General features: G+C 42.1%; 1 protein-coding gene and 1 long non-coding RNA gene across 5 annotated transcripts in view; one reads left to right on the forward strand and one right to left on the reverse strand.

Annotated features, from left to right (window-relative positions):
* GRIK1 (glutamate ionotropic receptor kainate type subunit 1) overlaps positions 1 to 13626 on the forward strand; it is a 151808-nt gene that overhangs the window by 12930 nt on the left and 125252 nt on the right. The gene's annotated exons all lie outside the window — the stretch shown is intronic.
* Positions 6870 to 13626, reverse strand: part of LOC309368213 — a 148246-nt gene continuing 141489 nt past the window's right edge. The window contains exon 3 of the long non-coding RNA XR_014167617.1: positions 6870 to 7671. This is a non-coding gene — a long non-coding RNA (uncharacterized lncRNA). The remainder of the gene's footprint in view (positions 7672 to 13626) is intronic.

Genomic DNA, 13626 nt, shown 5'->3' on the forward strand with positions numbered 1-13626 from the left:
TGGACGTCAGCGTCCGGGCAGAACGATGGGGGTGGAGACACTCCTTCAGGTATACTGGACCAAGGCTGTTTAGGGCTTTAAAGGTCAGCACCAACACTTTGAATTGTGCTCAGAAACGAACTGGGAGCCAATGTAGGTCTTTCAAGACCGGTGCTATATGGTCTCGGCGGCCGCCCCCAGTCACCAGTCTAGCTGCCGCATTCTGGATTAGTTGTAGTTTCCAAGTCACCTTCAAAGGTAGCCCCACATAGAGTGCATTGCAGTAGTCCAAGCGGGAGATAACCAGAGCATGCACCAATCTGGCGAGACAGTCCGCAGGCAGATAGGGTCTCAGCCTACGTACTAGATGGAGCTGGTAAACAGCTGCCCTGGACACAGTTTTGACCTGTGCCTCCATGGACAGCTGTGAGTCCAAAATGACTTTCAGGCTGCACACCTGGTCCTTCAGGGGCACAGTTACCCCATTCAGGACCAGGGAATCCTCCACACCTGCCCGCCTCCTGTCCCCCCAGAACAGTACTTCTGTCTTGTCAGGATTCAACCTCAATCTGTTAGCCACCATCCATCCTCCAACCGCCTCCAGCCACTCACACAGGACCTTCACCACCTTCACTGGTTCTGATTTAAAAGAGAGGTAGAGCTGGGTATCATCCGCATACTGATGAACACCCAGCCCAAACCTTCTGATGATCTCTCCCAGCGGCTGCATGTAAATGTTGAAAAGCATGGGGGAGAGAACAGAACCCTGAGGCACCCCACAAGTGAGAGCCCAGGGGTCTGAACACTCACCCCCCACCACCACTTTCTGAACACGGCCCAGGAGGAAGGAGCGGAACCACTGTATGACAGTGCCCCCAGCTCCCAGCCCCTCAAGACGGTCCAGAAGGATGTTATGGTCGATAGTATCAAACGCCGCTGAGAGATCCAGCAGAACTAGGAAACAGCTCTCACCTTTGTCCCTAGCCCGCCGGAGATCATCAACCAGTGCGACCAGGGCAGTTTCAGTCCCATGATGAGGCCTGAATCCCGACTGGAAGGGATCCAAATGGTCCGCTTCTTCCAGGCGTGCCTGGAGTTGTTCAGCAACCACTCGCTCAATCACCTTGCCCAAGAATGGAAGATTTGAGACTGGGCAATAGTTGGCCATTGTGGCCGCATCTAAAGATGTTTTTTTAAGAAGCGGTTTAATAACCGTCTCTTTCAGCGGGTCTGGGAAGGCTCCCTCATGGAGGGAAGCATTCACTACCCCACGAAGCCCATCGCTCAGTCCTTCCTGGCTAGCTTTTATAAGCCAGGATGGGCAAGGATCCAGGAGACAGGTGGTTGGTTTCACTCGTCCAAGCAGCCTGTCCACATCCTCGGAGATAACAGATTGGAACTGATCCCACTCAACTTGACTAGACAAAACTCTAGCACTCTCCCGCCCTGGCCCTGCTCCCACGGTGGAGTCTACTTCTTCCCGAATCTGAGCGATTTTATCTGCAAAAAACTTTGCAAAATCATTGCAGGAGAACATGTGGCCCGTACTGGGCCCCGATGTTACAGGTGGTTCCGCTAAATTGTGAACCACCTGAAAAAGTCTCCTCCTGCTGTTTTCTGCAGATGAAATAGAGGCGGTGAATAAATTCTTCTTCGCCGTCGCTATCGCCACTTGGTAGGCTCGACGTTGAGCTCTAACCTGTGTCCGGTCAGATTCGGAATGAGTTATCTGCCACCAGCGCTCTAGCCGTCTCAACGATTGTTTCATTGCCCTCAGATCCGTGGAAAACCACAGGGCTGTCCGGGCTCCATGCAATCAGAGAGGGCGTTTCGGAACCAAACAGTCAATAGCCCTGGTTAACTCCACATTCCAGCGGCCACCAGGGAATCAGCTGAAAGGCCATCAACATGGGATAAAGCATCCCCTACCACTCTCTGGAAACCATTTGGATCCATTAAGTGGCGGACCATCCGAATTGGTCCCAGCTCCCTGCAGAGGGGATGGGTCGCCGAGAAGTCCAGTTGCACCAGGAAGTTATCTGACCATGGCACTTCTTTCGTTTCGCTTTTACTTAGTGTCATTACCAACATCCATAGAGGTAAACACCAGGTCCAAGGCATGTCTGCGGCTATGGGTTGGGCCAGACTTATTCAGGGACAGCCCCATGGAGGCCATGCTTTCCACGAAGTCCCGAGCGGCCCCTTGTAAGATCGTGTTGGCATGGATGTTAAAATCCCCTAGGACGACCAAGCTAGGTGTCTCCAGGAGAACATCCGCCATGACCTGAAGCAGCTCAGGCAGGGAATCCTTGGTGCAGCGGGGAGGTCAGTACACCAAAAGGAATCCTGTACTGCCCCTATTGCCCAACTTCCAGAACATGCACTCGGAAAACTGGGTCTTCCCAATAGGACACCTGGTGCAAACTAATGACTTCCTAAAAATCACTGCAACCCCCCCTCCCCGCCCACATGACCTGGGTTGCTGTGCGTAAGAGAAACCTGGTGGACAAGCAGCGGCAAGGACAGGCCCATCTGCTTCATCCAACCAAGTCTCTGTTACACATGCCAGGTAAAGTCCTCCATCCATGATCAAGTCATGGATGGCAGTGGTCTTATGAATCATTGACCTGGCATTGCACAGCAGCACCTTCAGGTCATGTGGGTATCCCTTGCTGATTCTAGTATCCATCTGGTCAGGAGTATACTTTTTAATCAATACAAGGCTCCATCTGCACAATACATTTAAAGCAGTATGGAGTCCCTGTACTGGGATTCTGGGAACCTTAGTTTGTGAAGCATGCTGACAGGTGTTAGGAAACCTCCCTGTTTTACAATTCCCAGAATTCCCTGGAATTAGAAATTGATTGTTAAAGCACTCTGGAATTATAGCCATGTGAGAGGGAATAGGCATCTCCTAACAACTCTCAGCACCCTAAACATACTTCAGGATTCTTTGGGGGGAGCTATGACTATTTAAAGTGGTATGGAAATGCACAGTATAGATAGGGCCAAAGTTCTTCGTGGTTGATGTGTTGCTTCTTTCGATATGTAACTATCCAAGTCCCAAGATCATCAATGGAGACCCTTCTCCAAGTGCCCTTGCCACAAGAGAAAGGGGTTTCTTAGCAATGGCCTTTGGGTTATGGAATGCCGCCCTCAAGAGAGCTGGGTCAGGCACATACTGTACTATAATGTCCTTTCAGCGCCTGACATTTCACACACCTTTTTAACCGCCATGTTTTTAATTTCCTGCATCGTGAGGTATGTTCATGCATCGGATCAACTCCATGGAAATGGTTATGCCTTTTATTTATTAGTTGCTGCTGCTTATGATCTTTGGCTTCCCTCTCTGATATTAAATTACCATTTTTATCATTGCTGCCGTGTATAGGAGGTTCTTGATGTGGATTTTTAAATGTTTTTATCATTTTTTGTATGCTACCCAGAGTATGTATGCATGTGTGTGTATATATGTGCATGCACACACACACATGCACATGTGCACACAAATATATATGTGTGTTAACCTAAAGCAATGTGCCTGTGGTTTCCAGGCAGTCACCAGCTTAAGCCTTCAGAGCATACCCTGGGTTCATATACCTATACATGCATACAATATATCAATATATGTGTGATCTCTCTCTCTCTTTCTTTTACTCTCCCTCTCTCTCCCTCCCTCCCAGGTTTTCCATATCATGCTTAGTGTCCCACTTCTGCAAATAATTTCACACACAATCAATACTGAAAACACTTCTCCTAATTTTCCCTACTCAAAGGGCAATTGTTTTCATCTCCCATGCCTGCTATAAAACTAAGTACATTCTGTTTATAGTGGTGGAGGACGACCTCTTCGGTGTTTTCCCTCCCCTCTTCATTATGGACTATTTTGTACATACTGTTCAGTAATAAAGCTTAAATCTTTCCTCCCCTCCAAGTATTTTAAGCAACTCCCTTTAATCTTCTTTTCTCAGAAAGGCTTGATTTGACTGACTGGTCCAGAGATTGTTCAGCAGTTTAAAAAAAAAAATCCTGTCCAAAGAACTGATTAGTTTTACTGCATAGCTTTGGATCTGTGACCTCGAAGCCCAGTTTGTCCTAGTTTATGGAGAGTTTATGATTTAGGAAAGGGAACGTTCCTGTTACCTTGCTTTCGCCTTTCTCTGCTGATGCAAATAAAACTTTACAGTAATAGTGTTGTTTAAAATCAAATGTTTTAAACAATGGGCTTATAAAAAATAATGACCAGCTGCCTCTATAAATCATAAGTGATTGTATCAATTTGCATCTGAAGTGAATGGGAATTGTGCAAAAACACTCAGGTGAGCAATGCAGCGAATAGTTGCTGCACTGCTCCTTTGTGACTCTTGTTCATTTCACATGGAACAGTTCCCAGTGGACTGCATTCACTGTAGCTAGTATTTCTTTTTTCTTTTTCTTTTAAAATTGTGTGTGTATGAGTATGAATACTAAAGGAAAAACCCAACTACTTGTATTTGCAGCCAGAAAATTATGGAGGGTGTAAGAACCTTTTCCTGTTTTTACTCTTGTTTCTGACAGTCTATCCAGAATTTAAAAGGAAGGGTTAAGCATGCAGTCAGCTCACTCCCATTGAAGTCAACAGGCTTTTAATGGGCTTGAGCTTCAAGTATCTTACTATCCCTATCTTGTTTGTTCTGACAATGGCCTTAAGAGGTCGATCAGCATAGTTGTTCTTTTACAGAAGGGTGACTGTGGTGGAAGGGACTCTAGATCAAGAACCACTTCTCACATTATATCTTTTAGATGTACACCAAGTGTGTGCCTAAAAGTGTGAAGTATGAATGTGGTAAACTTGCCTTTGAAAACATGTGCACTTTGTGGCAAACTTACTTGTTTTGGGGCAATGCATAAAATGGCCTAATGTTTGTATACTCCATTCACTGAAACATTAAGACCTCAAAATTACTGTAAACAGTATATGATGCTTTGATTCTGCTATGATAACACTAGTTATTTTGTGACGCTAGTTCCATGGAATCTTGATCTAAAGAGTAGAACATATTGCCAATGGAATGAAGTTAGTTACTGTAGCAACTGTATCACATTTGTATACCTCTGTAGTGCTCTCCACGTGTTACCATTAAGTGTTAAGGAAATGTGTGAGAGGTCACCACTATCCATTCTAGGGTTCTAAACTTATAGAGGACCTCAGCAAATACATTTCAGGCAGTTGTCTTCCACTAGTAGTAGAGTGATGGAAAAAGCAACAAAGGATTGCAGCAGCAGAAGAAGAGGAGTTTGGATTTGATATCCCGCTTTATCACTACCCGAAGGAGTCTCAAAGCGGCTAACGTTCTCTTTTCCCTTCCTCCCCCACAACAAACACTCTGTGAGGTGAGTGGGGCTGAGAGACTTCAGAGAAGTGTGACTGGCCCAAGGTCACCCAGCAGCTGCATGTGGAGGAACGGAGAGGCGAACCCAGTTCCCCAGATTACAAATCTACCGCTCTTAACCACTACACCACACTGGCTCTCAAGACAAGAGAGATTCAGCACATTGTTCTCTGTTGCCTGACCCTGTGATTTCTTAATGCTTAATGGTAGTGCTGGAGGAGAGCTTGTTTGATTGTGGTAATCTGTGTAGATAATAGGCTTCTACAGATGGACTGATCCATTCCTATGGGTACATTAGCCTTCAAACAGAACTTTAGCGATAATTTAGTTATTTAAGATACATCTGGGGTCTGGGTCAACTCCAATTAAAACTGATAAAACGGAGCTTCCCAATTTTATTCATGTTGCAGCTGAAATGGGCCTATAAGGAATTATTTGGGCCTAATGAGGAATTATTTGGCACCCTTTGATGCAAAGTAAGCTAGCTGCCTTTCAAAAATAAATATTTTACCAGAACAAGCAATGTAATTCTACTGGGGAGTTCTTTCCAATATTTGAAGAATCAGCATAGAAAAAGAAAGGGAACAAGTAAGACAATGAAAGGGAACGAATGAGAAAATGAAAAGGAATGAATAAAAAAGAAAACTCAGAGTTCTCCTGGATAGCTTATTTGGTAGAACATGAGACGCCTAATCTCAGGGTTGTGGGTTCAAACCCCACGTTGGGCAAAAGATTCCTGCATGCAGGAACACACACACACACACACACACACACACACACATTCTTCAAGTTGGGCAGTTATAGCTGCAGAGCTAGCGAAGCAACTAGAGTGAGAGAAAATCAAAGGGCAAAATGGCCCACCAGCTGATTTCAGAATCTTTCTTTAACATTTACTCAGAGGATGAAGGAAGCTATGCAGTTGTGGGCATGGCTGAGTGACAGAGCACATGCCAAGATTTCTAGGTTCAATGAATGGAATCCTTTTTGTCTTATTGAAAAAGAATAGCAAGTGGTAGATCTAGAAGAACTATTGCTAGAGTCAACAGTACAGGTTAGACAGAATTATGCTATGACTGAATTTGTCTGCTTCATATGTTAAGTCACAAAACTTGCTGAGTTAGAAAAAACAATCGGCCATCCAGTACAAATTCTTCTTTACTTGTTATTATTGGCCTTTATTGGCATAAGTTTAAACAATAAAATCATACAAAGTCATCCAAATACAATAATCCAAACACATACAATATATAAAAGACTAGACAGCCCCCTTGAGTAAATCAGGCAACTTTAGATTTAGCTTTAAAAATCTCAGCTAACAATCTTGGTAGTTTTGGGAGTATCATCCCTTAACAAATATTGGATTACAAATTCTTTGTAAATCAATATTTTAAGCTGTAAGGGAGGCACTAGGAGATCTCTGCAAAGGGTGTTGAGAAGAGGGCAATCCAAATTTATGTGATATATTCTATGTGGTGTTTTCTGGAAGGGTTTTGTTGTTTTTTGTTTGTTTGTTTTTAAAAAACACCTTCCAGACAAAACAGAGGAAGGAAATGTATTTAGATGAGCTAGCATAAAAGCTCTGTGATGCAATGGAGTATCTAAATTATAAAAGTAATTAGGCATTACTCCATGGTGGGGCTTCAAACCTAAGTAAGCAGATGAACATACAAAAGGCTGGGAGTTTTTGGATTTCATGGTCTAGTGGTCTCTGCTTGATGAGAGAGAAGATTTGTGACTCATCCGATAGAAGAAGGGAATCTATTGCAATCCCTATTTGCCTGAGTTTGAGGGTAATAACAGAAAACTACATAAAATTATGTGTATCTCTCAATAAAGAAGTTAGTAAACTTTCTGGGTCTGTATTAAAATGAATATTTAGCCAGTATTTGAAAGTCATAATCCAGCCCCTAGATTTCAAGAGATGCTGGCCTAGCTCTGCACACAAAGCCAAGTAGGAGACGCAATTTGGAGCTCCTAGAATTTGTCGGAAGAAGGATGCCTGTACACCCTCTTTCTTTACTTGAAAGACCATTCAGCATAGAGTTGGACTGTGGTGAAAATTCCTCTGGATGACTTAAGCAACCAACCCACAGGAAAGAATAGAGAAGGCATATTAGAGTGGCCTAATGTTGTTCCTATTATAAACAAAATCACTCAAATGCAGAAATGTCTATGCCCACCAGTAGGCAATGAATGTTAGAAGAAAACATCACCTCTGTTTATTTGCTTACTGCTCATAGTCAAGAGAATGTGTTCCTTCCCCTCTATTATGGTAGTTGGCCCAGGCTGGCCAAGTGGCATCTAGTTTGGAGACCAATGGCTGAAAAGTAGAACAATAATAGAATATAAAAATAGGCCTTTTAATTAAGGTCAGTAAGATATGTTGCCCATAGCTTTCCCCCTCATGAATAACACTATGTGGGAGAAAGCTTCTTCACATTAATATTTTATATGCAAATTTTTTTTATATATGTGCCTGTATGTGAAGTCCTTAGGTGGAGCTGATTGTATTTTAGAATCTGACCTCATGTGAAGGGAGAACTTTGTTGTGTGAAGCAAAATGCATTTCCAGTATTTATACCATTGTCTGGAAAAAGATACAGACCCCCCTAGGAACATAAATTGGCTGTGGTTGTGCTACAAGAAAAAAATCAAAGATGATGGTGATATTTGGTGGATACTAAATAATGACCCGTACCCTATTGAAATTCATGATGTACCTTTTCTCCTGGTTCTTGTTAATTAGAATGTTCCTCCTTGTATTTTTTCCTTTTTGCATCTCCTACCTACTAAACTGTAGAGTTCTTCAGTCTCAGCTCAACACCGACTCATTCCCCTGAAACCTCATTAGAAGCTTTCTTTCTTTCTTTCTCTCTCTCTCTGAACTATCAGTTTGGGCACAGAGGGTTTTCACCCATCCATAGCCGCTTGATTTTCTTTGTACCAAACCACCCAGAACTCAACAGTGGTGTAGCCAAAGATGAATAAAAATTGATTTGTTTCCAATAACAGCTATGTTCAAAAATTTCATTTTCCATCTAAATTGTTTACTCATCAGCTGGAAACATAGAAGAAAAAGTTAAGGGTACTTTGCCCAAGATGCATTTTAATATAGGCAAAAAAAACCTGCTACCAGTACCCCACCTCTTCTAGCCTTATCTGCCACTCTAAATTGTATACTTGCTTCACTGAGCAGAATAAAGATATTTCTGAACCATGCTTATTAAAGGATGTAGATTTTTCACTTTGGAATGAAGAGCCAGTCTTACACATCAGTAGTTGATTACATCCTTCCCACACCCAAAGTTTGTCATGCAAGGTAGAGGCATCAAAATACTGTATTTTTCTGTGTATAAGACTATATGTCCCCCCAATTTTTTAAAATTTAAAATTGGGGGTCATCTTATACATGGAATGTTGCAATTATTTATTTCTTAATTTGGGGCTCAAAAAATAGGAGTCATCTTATACATGATGGTGTCTTATACATGGAAAAATACGGTACTCGCATTAGGCAGTGTGCTTTAATAGATCCAAGCAATTATGTCATTGGGAGAAGTTATATGTGTGAGATGATATATAGACCTCTATTTGTAACCCTTTGCCTCCTTGTTGTGGTTCTAATAAGAGATCATGTGCGCCCTGGTGGCAATTGGGAAATAACTCTGTCATTTGGTCTAATTGGAGCTTTCCTCCGCTAATGCATATTGCAGGTATGAGGGGCCCAATTCAGAAGGGAGTAGAGCGGGGGGAAAGAGTTAAAGCACTCCCCCATGCGAGGGCCCTGTTTCAGATCAGTTATGAAAGAAGAAGCTTGAATTAAATGGCGAACTACGTGGTAAATGTCACATGTAGTTGGGCCCTTAGAGTAGTATTCAACTAAGGCTGGATCTAGACACATCAAAGAAGCGTTTCACAACGCCATCTGGTGTCACTGTTGTATATCACATATATAATGCATATATATAGTGGTACCTCGGGTTAAGAATTTAATTTGTTCTGGAGATCTGTTCTTAACCTGAAACTGTTCTTAACCTGAGGTACCACTTTAACTTATGGGGCCTCCTGCTGCCGCCGCGCTACCACTGTGCGATTTCTGTTCTCATCCTGAAATTCTTAACCTGAGGTACTATTTCTGGGTTGGCGGAGTCTGTAACCTGAAGCGTCTGTAACCTGAAGCATCTGTAACCCGAAGCATCTGTAACCCGAGGTACTACTGTAAAACACTTTTTCTTTACCAATCTAGCTGAGTCCCAGATTTTACTCAGAGGAGACCCATTGAGCTTAACAGACTTAACTTAGTCATTGATTTCAGTGAGTCCCCTATGAGTAATGCTGAGTTGGATCAGACCTTTAGGTCTCTTGTCTATGCACTAATTCTGTGAAGCAGCTTTAAAAATAAGATAAAGTTCTTTGGCATTATTTTACAAAAAAGATGTGAGTGTTGCTAGATACTCTCTTCCCCCTCCTATACAATTTCAGAGTGTACTCGCATCCAGGCAAACCATTCAGGTCTTTTAAAAATGTCAACGATGGGCAAATGTTCCACAAATGTGTCCCCTAGCCTCACAATCAGGACATTCCCCTCAGTTTGTGGTGAAATGTTTCATCTCTTTTCCTTTCATGCATCCCATCTCCCTAGAGGTCAGAAATCTCATTTTACTCAGGCCGGTGATAAATTATTCAACTGAAGTAAGTAGAGAGCATAAGGATAAAAGTCATCTTCAACAGACTTATTTACACACTCGGTTGTCCTGAACTAATGTGGTTTTTGCTTCATCGACTTGAGAAAAGGGACTCTAATCATATGTACATTAAGTAATGTTAAAGCAGGCAAATAAGGAATTTGTTTCTTGCTGAGCACCTGCATTTCAGTGCTTGGGGGCAAGGTGATCATTCACAGGTTCTGTTTCCATTGAAGCAGAACTTTAAGCAAGTGGCCGTAATTTTACTGATAACTCTTTTCAAAGGAAAGCACGAGGCGAAAAAGAAATTATGATTTAAAATATTGAAGATGACAGCCGTCTCTTTGATATGCCTCATTTAACAGTAAAAGTTAACAGACAAGTGTCATGGGACTTTCCCTGTCTCTGATTTACTCGGGAGTTTCTGAGAGTAACTGGAAAAATCCATCGTTAGAGCTTTTTTGGCATTATCATTGCTTTGACATTTGGTTTAACATGATTATAATTCTTTGTAGGGCCTGGCAGTAAAACAGATAGGAGTTTTCTGCCAGATCTTGTTCCTCCACATGTAAAGTGATTTCTGTTTTGTTCTTTCCCCTTTAAGGCTTTTTTTGGGTATAAAAATATGAAAATGTCAACATGGATCTGCGGTTCTCAAATTTGAGTTTTCCCACAGGTAACTTAATGGCGACTGTGATCATTTATAATGGGGTGCGGATATCACCACAGGGACTCTTTACCTTTACATTACACAGTGATGAAGCTTTTTGGCAAATGTATTCCCATATAACCTGATTGAAATTTCATTGCTATTTTAGAGATCCTAGAGTTGTTTAGAACTATTGGGGCGACTTCTCTGGAGGTATTCACAAGGGATCTTTCCTCCAAGAAGAAACCTATAACTGTGTAGCGACTTTTCGTGGATCTCCATTGCTGATAACTTTATGACCAGATTATCAAGATAATCAGAGCAGATTGTGCCACTGTTTTATTGCACTGTTTTGGGGGTGTTTGGGAAAAGGATACAACTATTGAACCTCCTAAGATGAAATTTGCATAGGAACTGAAACAGAGTAGTCTCAAAGGAAAGTCTGAAGGCCCTCCATCAGTGTGTAGTCACAAGGAATAAACACAGTTTCGCTCACTAAAATTTGGAAAGGAAGCCAATAGAAAATACACAATGTGCATTTTGCATGACCCCAAAAATACTGCTGGAAAGTGATCTACATGCCTTTGAGTGACTGACAAATGTCCACAATGGGGATAAGTACAATCTGATAAAGCAGGGCCCTCTTAAAATTGTGCATGGAGACGTATTTCTTCCAGTCTAGGAAGTTACCATGTATAAGACTAGGTTTATTTCTTTAAAAATCATGCAAAAAATGGGGGTTGCCTTATACATGGGTAGTGCATAGGGTGGCTGTTTGATTGGTTGCTGCCGCGGTTGTTCATGGCTATTGTGCATGCTATTGGTTGCTGCGTCAATGGGTGGTGTCGATTGGCTGATGCTGCAGCAATTGGGCGGTCGATTGGCAGCTTCTGCTGGCGAGGTGACAGATGAGAGGTGGATTTTGCGATGCCTGGGGTGAGCAATTTTCGGCAATCCTCCCCTTAAAACTCAACAACTCTATGCCGTCTCCCCCCATTTTCTTAAATTTGGGTCCCAAAAATAGGGGGCATCTTATACATGGGAGCAACTTATACACGGAAATGTACGGCACATAGTTTTTGCTCAAGGGATGTTGTATAGATTGCAACCTGGTTTATGTTTTCTCAAATGAAGCCCCACTGTGTTTTATGGGACTTGTTCACTACTTACGGTACATAAGATTGAAAGTTCTCCATTAAAAGGTACCATGTTTTGCAATATAGCCAGAATGTGGGGAACCTAGAGACCAAATACTTTGTGCACATTAAGGTCTTTTTGTAAAACTGAATTCATTTTCTTACTGACAATTTATCAGTGTTTTAGAAAGTGAAATTTCGTAGGCTTTTGGTAAATATAGGCAAAATACAGGAGCCAGCATATGAGTAAGATGTGCTGTGGTATCATACTGGCCCCTTTCCAGTGATTCAGTGTTGCATCCATAGTAATACTCACTGTCTTGAACTAAGGACTCAGCTATACAGCTGCAAATATAACATTTTAAGTGCATTATACAAAAGAGACACTAGATGGTGATAGTGAGCTAATGGTAAATTCAATATACGGTATATTTTAAACCTTTTTTTAAAAGAGCAATTTCACAGCGATTTTCCCTATATATCTAGATTCAGCCTAAGTCTAGTGCGCCGAGTTCTTTAAACCAAACACTTATCACTGAGAGATACTTCTCAGTGTATTGAATTCAACAAGACACACATGCTGCAGTATTGCAACAATGGCGCACAAAAAGGAGACGCAACATAGCAGTGACCTGCTTAGTTACTGTACTTTTGAAGTAGAGTCTCATCATCTTCAGTTTATTCTTGCATGGCCATTGATTTGTGATCAGTTTTCATGCTATGTAGATTAAAGGGCTGTGGTGTGCATTTTTCTGAATATGTACATACGTACACATCTAGTGTTTCATATTGCATCATGCTGCCGAATATTCTGTCGATCACCAACCAGCTTTTCCAAATATTCTCTGAAGTTTCAGATTGGCAGCAGTTTCCAAATTTTATAATTTCCAAAATGTCTGTGACTTCCAAATTCATAGGGCTTCATGTATAGTGACGGAGTCTGTAGAGAGATCTTGAAATGATCTCTCTAGAAACAACAAAAGCGCCATTAATTGCTGCTTGGTTGATTTATATTTTGACAAAAATATATTATTCCGACTGAAGGCAGCACCAGCTAATTTGTTGTTATTCATCCATATAATTAAAGCTCATTAAGATTCTCAACTTGAAAAGCTTTCAAGAACTAAATGACAAAGCCCTGCCTACATCTATGCCCCATCCCCAACTGGTGATTGTCAGGGCTCTGAGGAGTGTGCAGTGGAGGCAGGGGTCCACCAAGGCTGATCCAGGAGAAGGAGTCAGTGATAGATGGGCTTTTGTGTCACCTGCGAAGCAGGAGCCAAGGCTGGAGGAAGGGGAAGAGTCTGAACAATTACAGATGAGGAAGGATGTGCAAGACATGTCAGAAGCAGTGAAAAGGACTGTTCCTGAGAGGAGTAGGCTGGGAGAATTTTCCCCACCCTCTTCCCCATGGTCTCCATGAACCAGGAGGGGTTTGAAGAGGCAGGCACAGCAGCAACATCTGTATTGGAGAAGGCGTATGGCATTGTTGTACAGTCTATACCAGTGGATCCCAAACTCCCCACCGACCACTTGAAAACTGCTGAGAATCTTGATAGACCACTTAATTATTTTTCTGCCTGATGTAGCAATCCAAATGTTAATACGATCAAATACCAAAAAAAGAAATTAAAGAAGCAGTACAAATAATTTTAAAAACCAGGACAGCTGTTCTTTTTCAACTTTTACTTGCATTTTTAAAAACAGGAACAGAGCATATTTAACCCCCTCCCTTCCGCCATCCAACTTCCAACTTCGTACCAAATACAGCATGTATACATACACCATATGACTTCCCTTCCTCA

Source organism: Podarcis melisellensis (assembly GCF_964234715.1).
Source record: "Podarcis melisellensis genome assembly, chromosome: 4".
Lineage (NCBI taxonomy): Eukaryota > Metazoa > Chordata > Lepidosauria > Squamata > Lacertidae > Podarcis > Podarcis melisellensis.